Genomic DNA, 9,958 nt, shown 5'->3' with positions numbered 1-9,958 from the left:
GGGAACTCAGATATTTTATAACTGATATACATCCCCATTAATATTACATCAGAGCCAATTAATAATAGAATGATGTAAATAAGGGCCTGCTCATGAACCAGAACTGATCATACAGGGCATTGTGTTATACGCTTCATTGTCACAATCTGCTTAGTCCGTGACAGTAAAAAGAACAACAGGCTGCGTGTGCAGGAGACGAAACAATGTGGACAGTCGGCGAAAGCGACTCCGTTTGAAAAGCTGTGTGTACATCCTGGTGTGTGAATATACTGCAACAAGAGTTTGATGGATTTGAGCCCTTTCTAATTGACTCGTACAGGTGCTGATTATTAAAACGAAGGTAACGCTTCATTCATTATGAGAGTCCCGGGGGGGGTTTCTGTAGACGCTCTACAGATCATCTCAATGATTATCAGTAACATTAAATCTAACCACCTACTCACACTAACCCACGCGCTATCCTTCGTTCCAGTCCTAATACCAGCATTAACCCTTAGACTAAACCTTATTCTAAACCTAACCATAATTACAACCGTCAACATATTTCTGAACATCTTTCCATGGTATTACCGTCTACAGAACATCACCAGGTGGAACATTGGGACCCAAATGTATTGTGACCAAAAATGAAAAATAATTAGGGTACAATCCAGGTAGGAGGAATTTGTCAGGCAACGTCCCTTACCGTTCGTGTTACTGGACCGCTGGTCCGGTGCCCTGGGCCTTAGTCGCTGGAAAGCGGGAGCCACACAAAGACCCACCATGCTGGCTGTGCTGCCACTCTGACCATTGAAATGTCGGGCAGATCTGAAACTGAATGACAACTATTTTCCAATATTATTTCCAATAATATTCCAATGATATTATTTTCCAATAACTCTGGACTGAAGGGTACAGCTATGTGTCACATTCCTGCGTAGCTGTGAGCCTAATCCAGTTTTCAAGCCAGTTCAAACCCAGCTGATGAAAAAAGAGGCATCTCGCCAGTGAGAGCGGATGGGGACACCTGCTACCCGAATAGGATGAACAAGCGATGGTTGTCGGAGTGGTTGATGGGAGATGAGGGGGCGACACTGGGGAGAGATGCATGACAGGATTGAACATGTAGGGGGGGCTTGGCTTAAAGAGCTGCACGACAATGTGTGAAGTGAAATGCGTTCCGGCCACCTTCTTACCTCACTGAAGCACAAGAAAATGCACTATTACCGTAATCTCACTGAAACACAAATATGAATATGTTTGGTTAAAGAAAATACACTTTTATTTAGTACATTATTACTATACTTTGTAAGTATGTTAGAGATTTCTATTATTCCCCGTTCTGGTTTTTGACTCTCTAGCCCGAGCTATTGAAATCCATTCCCCTCGGGGTAAGAGTTCAACACTGTAGGGCCTGATAGATTTACATAAACGGGCACGAGATGCATTTCTCACACATACCACTTTGTGTATGCCCTATTGAATTAGCTCTAGCTCCTGGCGCGTGTGTGTGTGCTTGTGTGTACTCCACTACAATTCATTTACAGGTGTGTGTGTGTGTGTGTGTGTGGGTGGGTATGTGTGTGTGCCTGTGGAATCCTCTAAAAAGTCCCAGTGATTCTGTGGGGAGCATTGGCTCCCAGAGTTCAGCTAAACCCATGTGATGGGCCAACTCTTCAAAGAGCGACAGCCTTGTTAAAACGCACCGCAGGAGCCCGAAATAAATAAATAAACTTGCGTGAATAAGGAAGGGAGCATGGGGAACGAATCAACACACTGACACTCAGTTTGTCTAACAATGTACCGCCTGCCAGGGTTTTAAAAGATTAAAATGTCGAATTTTTTTATTTTTTTCTCCATCTCATTAGTATATGTCTTGTGTGACTTCTCATTGTCAACTGTGTTTGAAACTGTTATATTTCATTCCTGTGATAGCAATTTGCATTTCCTTTGGAGAAACATCTTGTTCCACGAGTCAGTACAAAGGCTGCCTTCTTTTTAAAGCCTATTTCTTTTGTATGATATTTCCCTTTTTGTCCTGGCTTTTTTTCTCTTTCAATGGGTGAGACTCTTAAAGTGTATGCATCACTTTGTGCACCTCTAAAGTGGTACGAAGTAGAAGCACACACAACTAAGGCAATTATAATTTTCGATCCATCACTAAGCAGGTTAGGTAAAAAAAAAAAAGAAAAAAAAAAGTGACACGTGCAGAAATACTCTGCTTCTGTTTTTCGTTTCTCTGGCGGCATAACTTCTCTCGACGCAGACCTCTCATCTCGACTATGTGAAGTAATTACAGGAGGAAGGAATGCACACAATGCAACAACTTCTGTTCGCGGGTGGTTAATCCTGGGAGGAAGTCAAATTGAAAGACACAGCGCAGGTTCACAGTCTCTAACTCCAGCAGGGGGAAATTAATACAGGGTTGGTTATTTGACAATGTGCTGTGTTTAGTTGCCGTGCCTTCCACCTCCATCTGGGTTTACGTATACAAAGGCGATTTGGCGGCTTGTCTATAATTTCTGTAACCACAGTCAGAAGAGTGAAAGCTGCCATAGCGATGCCGGTCTCAGGGGATTTCTGTCTTGTCTGTCAGGACCGAGGAAGACGCTGGTGATGAGTCAACACACTGTACACTTTATTGACACTGAGGATATAATTTACTCAGGCTTACCTCGATATTAAAACAAGGAGTAAATGGCAACAAATCACCACAGACTCTGTAAAGGTCAATCCGTTAAGAGCTTCGCTGCGTGCGTGTTTGACGTTGAATGGTGAAGCTGAGCCGACCCATTTATTAAGAAAAGATTCATGCCTTTGGAATAGTTCTCCAGGCCTTTTCAGCTGATTGAAATGCGTGCATACTCTCTTCTTCTGTCCATTCCTCACTGGGCGGCAGCCGAAGTCCTTTATGACCTGGTGTTGAAGTAGTCGGTGTTATGCCAAGGCAATTAGGCGTCTTTGGAAGCTATACTTAAAAGGTCCCTCTTAGTGTGTGTGTGTGTTTGTGTGTTTTTGTGTGTGTGTGTGCGTGCGTGTGTGTGTGTGTGTGCATTATCGTTTTACACGTGTACAACTCAAAGGTTGAGAATTAAGTCAGGTCACACGGGATCATGTTGGGAAAAGGTCTCAGGATTTCCACAGGAACCAGGCTAATTCCGGCAGAGTGTGAGTTAGGATTTAGAGAGATAAATTGGCGATTAGTAGGCATGTGTGTTGGAGAGAGGAACAAAGCTCAAATCAAATGTCACCCGTCTGTTCCTTCAATATTACCGGCCATCTCGGAGGCTCTCAGAGAGCCCTGGCTGAGAAGAAAGTAATTCAGGGGAAATCGGAAACGGTCTTGCTTCACTTCTCCCACAGACAGTCCTGCGCTAATAACTCGTGCTGACGTTGGTTGGAGGTGTTCCTTTTCGCAGCCCCCTGCTCTCTCTGGCTGAACTTCCCATGTTCTTGACATGTTTGGCAATGTAATTAATCTTCCGTCTTTTAGTGTTGGATAGAAAGACATTCTTGTGACAGTCCATGATATTCCAGCCGCGCTCTTCCAGTGGAAGAGAGTAGAGTTGAAGTCAGTTCCAATCATGACGTACTGATCATCTCGAGGTCATTATCGCGCTAAATCCAGCAGCCGTGGTCGAGAATGACGTTGAATTGTACAGCTGAATTGTCCCATTCACCAGGAAAGACTCATGTCTTAGCGATAACAGTAAGGCCATTATCTTTTCCATTCTCTTCTCGTGTCCAGCCTTCTCCAGGCTGCTGCTGAAGTCCTTTGTGACCTAGTCCGTGTTATGCCAAGACAATTAGGGAGATGGCAACAGAAGCCGTGTTTAAAAGGCCACCGTGTGCATTCCCGTTCTAGCAGATCCTGGCAGGGAAGCCGGGCTGGTGCCAGGTTGGGGTGAAGGATGCACAGTTTGAACGGGAACCCACACTGTTCTGGAATATCATTACCCTCTGTGTGCCGATAGCCAAGATATATATCCACCCACTTGAGCTGATGGGTCAAATACGTCCACATATGGTACAATCAAGTGTATGTTTTCTCCAAACATCAAATTGTATCTGGCAGCAACAGAATCTTGGAAATATCTGGATGATTTCAATCATCAGTTTACTTTCGACAGGTAGGGTCAAGCGGTCAGGACCCCTGGGCTGTTTGGGCCATTTCTCAATTTACCACGTCAACTTCATTTTCAGCTGAATGTGTAGAATTAACACTAGTTTTCAAACAACCATATTTCTTCACAACATTATCCTTGACCGTCTTCTGCATGTTTACTTGCAGGCAAAACACGATTGTAAACCTTGCTTTTGCTCACATGATCATAGCGCGTGTTACGGCGGGTGTTACAGCGGGCGTTACGGCGTGTGTTATGGCGGGGGTTACGGCGGGCGTTACGGCGGGGGTTACGGCGGGCGTTACGGCGTGTGTTATGGCAGGGGTTACGGCAGGCGTTACGGCGGGCGTTACGGCGGGCGTTACGGCGGGCGTTACGGCGGGGGTTATGTCAAGACCTGTGGAAAAGGTGAACTCTGTAATTTAGTGTTGAGATTGTGCGGCAGAGAGGAGCCATGTCTCTGCTGAGGTCCGACAAGTCCCCAGTCTAGTTGGTGTGGAGCTGGTGGTCTGGGACGAGGACTTCAATGTAGGTCGTACAGTGGCCTATTCCAAGGAAATGCTTGAGGGTCAGGGTATTTATTGGTAGCCTGCAGGACAATGTATCAGTGAGGATACTGTACCAAAATATCTGGCACCTATTGAATAACAATGGATGTGTTCATATCAAAAGATTTCCTGTTGAACTGCTGTATTCATTATGGGCAGTTCCCGCCATTTATTGTATCTATTTGTGGCAGAAACATACAGTATTGAACATTACTTGAGCCGGCTCCCACACCAATACTTTCTATCTTGGTTCAGCTGCATAACAATGTATAACAACTTTGCATGTTGTTGCCTCACACACACTTCATTAACCAGGTAACCCGAGCCAGTCAGCCTCCCAATAGAGACAACATTTGTCCACAGACAGAAAGCAGTATGGCGTGTGTGAGAGTTTTGGTGGGTTGGCAGTGTCTAACAATCTGATATAATTCATTTAAAATCCACACAGACCCAGGTGGTTAAGTAAGTCACACTGTGACTTTGCAAGCCATTTCCCCCTAACCCTCTTTCTCTCTCTCTCTCTCTCCGTTCATCGTCTTCACACTCCTCCTTCTCCTTTCTTCTCTCTCTCAAGCTGTTCTATCTAGGTAGGACACATCATTCCTATGAATTTACATTTTAGGAATTTAGCAGATGCTCTTATCCAGAGCTTCTAACAGTGCATACATTTTCATATTTGTTCGTAGATCTGGAAGCGGAGTAGGGGGTTGGGCATGACAACACACCAGACCACAATTTAACATTTTCAGGCCTAACCTTGGAGTATGACAGTTAATGCCTTTGGCATTCATTAGTAAGTCAGAATGTATTAATTCTTTAGTAAACACGTACACAAGGTTTTGTAGTCCTTTAGCCCTCCACTACAGGGTTAGTGTTATAATTGTTTTGATCAAAATCTCTGACTAGAAGCTGGGATGTATACAGTATACTGTATGTAGTGTATACATGTTGCTGTGCTTGTTTTTTCCATATTTCACAATCAACATACCTGCACATCAACTCAAAATGTACTGGAAGTTCCAAACAATGTCTACATTGGTGGAGGATCATTTCAAATGAAGGGACCAAAGATCTCCACATATATTTTTGTACATGCAATATTGAGAGTGTTGCAGTCCTGCAATTGAGTTTTCCTTCATTCCCTTTTATGTTTGGGGTCAATTAAAATTTTCAATGTTGGTTAGAAACTGAACATGTGTTTCTCTCTATAATTGTAATAGCTTGTACGATATTTTTTTTTAAATACAATCGATACGATTTTGGGTGTCATTATACTCTCATTTTTTTTTTCTCTCCCAATATTCTGATGCCTAATTTGTGATTATGGCCTCATCACAACAATGTCCAGTAGACTTTCAAGCAAGAAGAAATGACCAAGCAATAGCAGAGCAGGCAAAATGGTACAGCAGGGTCGTTTCTGGTGCTGTCTGTGGTCCGCAGGTTCCTTGGTGCTACCTGTGGTCCCACCGGTTCCTTAGTGGTGTATGTGTGTCCGCTGGGTCTTTTGTGTTGTCTGTGGTCCACTGGTTCCTTGGTGTTGTCTATGGTCCACTGGTTCCTAGGCATTGTCTGTGGTCCACTGGTTCCTTGGTGTTGTCTGTGGTCCACTGGTTCCTTGGTGTTGTCTGTGGTCCACTGGTTCCTTGGTGTTGTCTCTGGTCCACTGGTTCCTTGGCATTGGCTGTGGTCCACTGGTTCCTTGGTGTTGTCTCTGGTCCACTAGTTCCTTGGCATTGTCTCTGGTCCACTGGTTCCTTGGTGTTGTCTCTGGTCCACTGGTTCCTTGGTGTTGTCTGTGGTCCACTGGTTCCTTGGTGTTGTCTCTGGTCCACTGGTTCCTTGGTGTTGTCTGTGGTCCACTGGTTCCTTGGCATTGTCTGTGGTCCACTGGTTCCTTGGTGTTGTCTGTGGTCCACTGGTTCCTTGGTGTTGTCTCTGGTCCACTGGTTCCTTGGTGTTGTCTGTGGTCCACTGGTTCCTTGGTGTTGTCTCTGGTCCACTGGTTCCTTGGTGTTGTCTGTGGTCCACTGGTTCCTTGGCATTGGCTGTGGTCCACTGGTTCCTTGGTGTTGTCTCTGGTCCACTGGTTCCTTGGTGTTGTCTGTCATCCACTGGTTCCTTGGTGTTGTCTGTGGTCCACTGGTTCCTTGGCATTGTCTGTGGTCCACTGGTTCCTTGGTGTTGTCTCTGGTCCACTAGTTCCTTGGCATTGTCTCTGGTCCACTGGTTCCTTGGTGTTGTCTCTGGTTGCTCTTGGCTTTTTGCCCAGTTGCGGTGGGGCATAGACTTTCCAATTCCAGGAAAACCCTTTTGGGCAGGGAGGCGGGGGTCCGGGGGCACCATCGTGTTCGTATTTCCTATCCTTGTTAATCTTTCTTGTTTATGATTCATCTCCTCATCTTCTTGCCAAGAGAAGAGATAGATGAGTAGGTGGGAAATGACGCTGCCTGCTTTATGACATTTCTGTGTACTGCTAAATCTTACGGTTTTCTTGTGAGAGAATTGTCTTTTTAAACTTAATAAAAAAATATTACAATTATTTGCCTCATCATCCAGAGCACATGCTGCGATGCACTGCAAACAGAAGCACTGCAAACACTCCAAGAGGTAACGGAGCGGATGTGCCGGGATTTGGAGTTCTCAAGCCCTTGTTCCCAGACTGGTTGCCTTTTGAGGGAAAGTGACAGGCAGAAGCATCCAGTTTTCCCACATCCTCCCTGTCACATATGTCTAAGACAACGCATTATGTCTGTCAGAATGCCCCTCTCTCATTTTATGTATTTGTCGATACATCAGTATCTCAAGGAAATTGTACTTTATTGTTTACTGTCCAGGCAACAATGAGCTTTCTTAATGGGTTCTCTTAAATGTTTTCTTCACTCGCCCAGTGACAAGACCTCGAAGGCTGACTGAGACGACATCGCCTGGAATCCTTGACATCATTGGTTGCTGCCGTCCCCGATCACTGACGTCATTGGTCATCACAGGACTTGAAGTACACAGTGGCAGGAAGTGGAGATTTTCCAGGTGGCACGCACACACACACACACACTGATGTTTGTTTTATTGTCCTTGTGGGTACCTGAAACCCATCCATGTTCCCTATCCACTGACTTTAACCCTAAGCTAAACCTAAGCCTAAATATGCAGTAACCTACTCCTAACACTTAACCATAATGTAATGCCTAAACCAGACCTGTTACCTAGAAGTAACCCCAATTCATAAACTACACACAGTGCTTCCTTGTGAGTAGTGATTTGTCCGGTTTTGCTGTCAGAAAGACCGGGATCATTCTCGCACACATGCATACATTCACATGTACAAACAAAGTGCTTTGTTTCTGTCCTGATTGTGAAGTGGTGTGCAATGTAAATAGCCTTTAGGTGGACGGACAGAAAAACGTGTGTTATGTTCTAGGAGATTGGACTAGGGACTGGTATCCAGGGAGGTGGCTGAAAACACAGCAGTGTGCCCTGCATTCAGGTCATCAAAGAAATAAGGACACAATGGCTTTATCCAATTACAGGAAACAGCCGACTCTATTTTCAGCGGGCTTTGAGGTGGTGCTACTGTCAAACAGGGCTCGTTGGTATTTTTTCCTTGTAAAAGCTGCGTCTTTTTGTAACCCTAGGCTATATTATTTATTCAGATGCCATTTTGGACTTTCGTAAACAATGTCACAACTCACGTTGGCATTGGAATATCTCTGGCTGTCATTCACGTAGGAAGATGCGCCAAATGTCATTCTTTTCAACAGTATCTTAGCTTTCACCTGTGTTAGAAAGTAAATTCCTAGCACAATTAATAGAAATGCGTGGCTTACACATTAGTAAGTTTTGTGGTGAACCGGTGCATCTGTTCACCGTTCAAAACAGTTATATTGCACATTTGAAACTATCGTACTTGTAAAACAACAAAGGCACGCTGATTGTTCCTGTGTTCTGACGTGCTCCTGGGTTTCAGCTGGAGATCTTTTTAATGAAGAGATTCTTATGTCTCTGCACTCACTGTGGGGGTCATTGTCCCAGCAGACAGCAAGCTTAGGAATCCTTAAGCCCATTTAAACGCACTGGGCTTTTTCTGTAAAGATTTTTTTTAACCCTTGCACTTTGCATTTGCCTCACTGCTGCAGCCCCACTCATCATGCGCCTGCCTTTAGCAGGCTTGAAGTTTGCTTACATTGTGGATTTCAATATGTTATATATTTTTTTTTTAGGAAATGGATGATTCACTTCCGCCTATAAATATCCGCACTCACTAATAATAACTTTTAGCAGCTAACTTCAGCAGACAAGGCGATTCAAGTTGGATTTCTGCATCTATTTCCATTTTTACAAAAAGCAGACGCTGCAGATTAACTAACGGTTGTAGGTCTCACACAGGCTGCAGGTAATTCAGCGAAGAACAGGAACATAAGGAGGAGAGTGTGTCGAGCGGACAGTTGGAGACAACAGACAGATGCACAATGCAGATGTTAACAAACACTCCTTTGTATTAATGCTTTTGGGTGAAGTTCTACGAGAAAATAAAAGGAATTAATTTCAACAGGAATTACCAGCTGTTTGGACTCATAAAAACGATGCAATATTTAGCCTGTTACGGAGAAAAACCTTGGTTGATGTTGGGTGTTTGGTGGAATTAAAGCTGCGGATGTGGCGTGGTTGAAGCTCCAGTGCCGGGAGTTGACTGGTTGGTCTTGGTTTGGAGAGGTTTGGCTCTATGTTTAGCCCCCACCATGTAGGAAACATTATTTAGGGACACCACCATGTAGAGACACTCATATTTAAAATGTCCCCCCCTGCCCCCCACCAATCTGCTCGTTTTCAGTTTGTCAAAGTTATCCCACACACGAGTATACACTTAGCTACGAATGTGTAAATATGTATAGAAACACATAGAATTGCTCTACATTGTCAGCTGATATGTTAGAGTGTGATGTAAACTGAGAAATCTTTTTCATCGACACAGATGTACATTAGAGGGTATTAGAGGGGATGAGGCACTGATCAGTAGGAAACAAGTCCTCTGTGTGCGGTGTCCCTCTGCTGTAGAACAGTACCGCCTTTCAACAATAGTACCGCCTTTCAACAACAGTACCGCCTTTCAACACCAGTACCGCCTTTCAACAATAGTACCGCCTTTCAACAACAGTACAGCCTTTCAACAACAGTACCGCCTTTCAACAATAGTACCGCCTTTCAACAACAGTACCGCCTTTCAACAATAGTACCACCTTTCAACAACAGTACCGCCTTTCAACAATAGTACCGCCTTTCAACAACAGTACCGCCTTTCAACAATAGTAC

Source organism: Esox lucius, chromosome 4 (genome assembly GCF_011004845.1).
Source record: "Esox lucius isolate fEsoLuc1 chromosome 4, fEsoLuc1.pri, whole genome shotgun sequence".
In the NCBI taxonomy this organism is placed as follows: domain Eukaryota; kingdom Metazoa; phylum Chordata; class Actinopteri; order Esociformes; family Esocidae; genus Esox; species Esox lucius.
The sequence above is the reverse complement of the archived record's forward strand: the minus strand, read 5'-3'. Positions refer to the sequence as shown.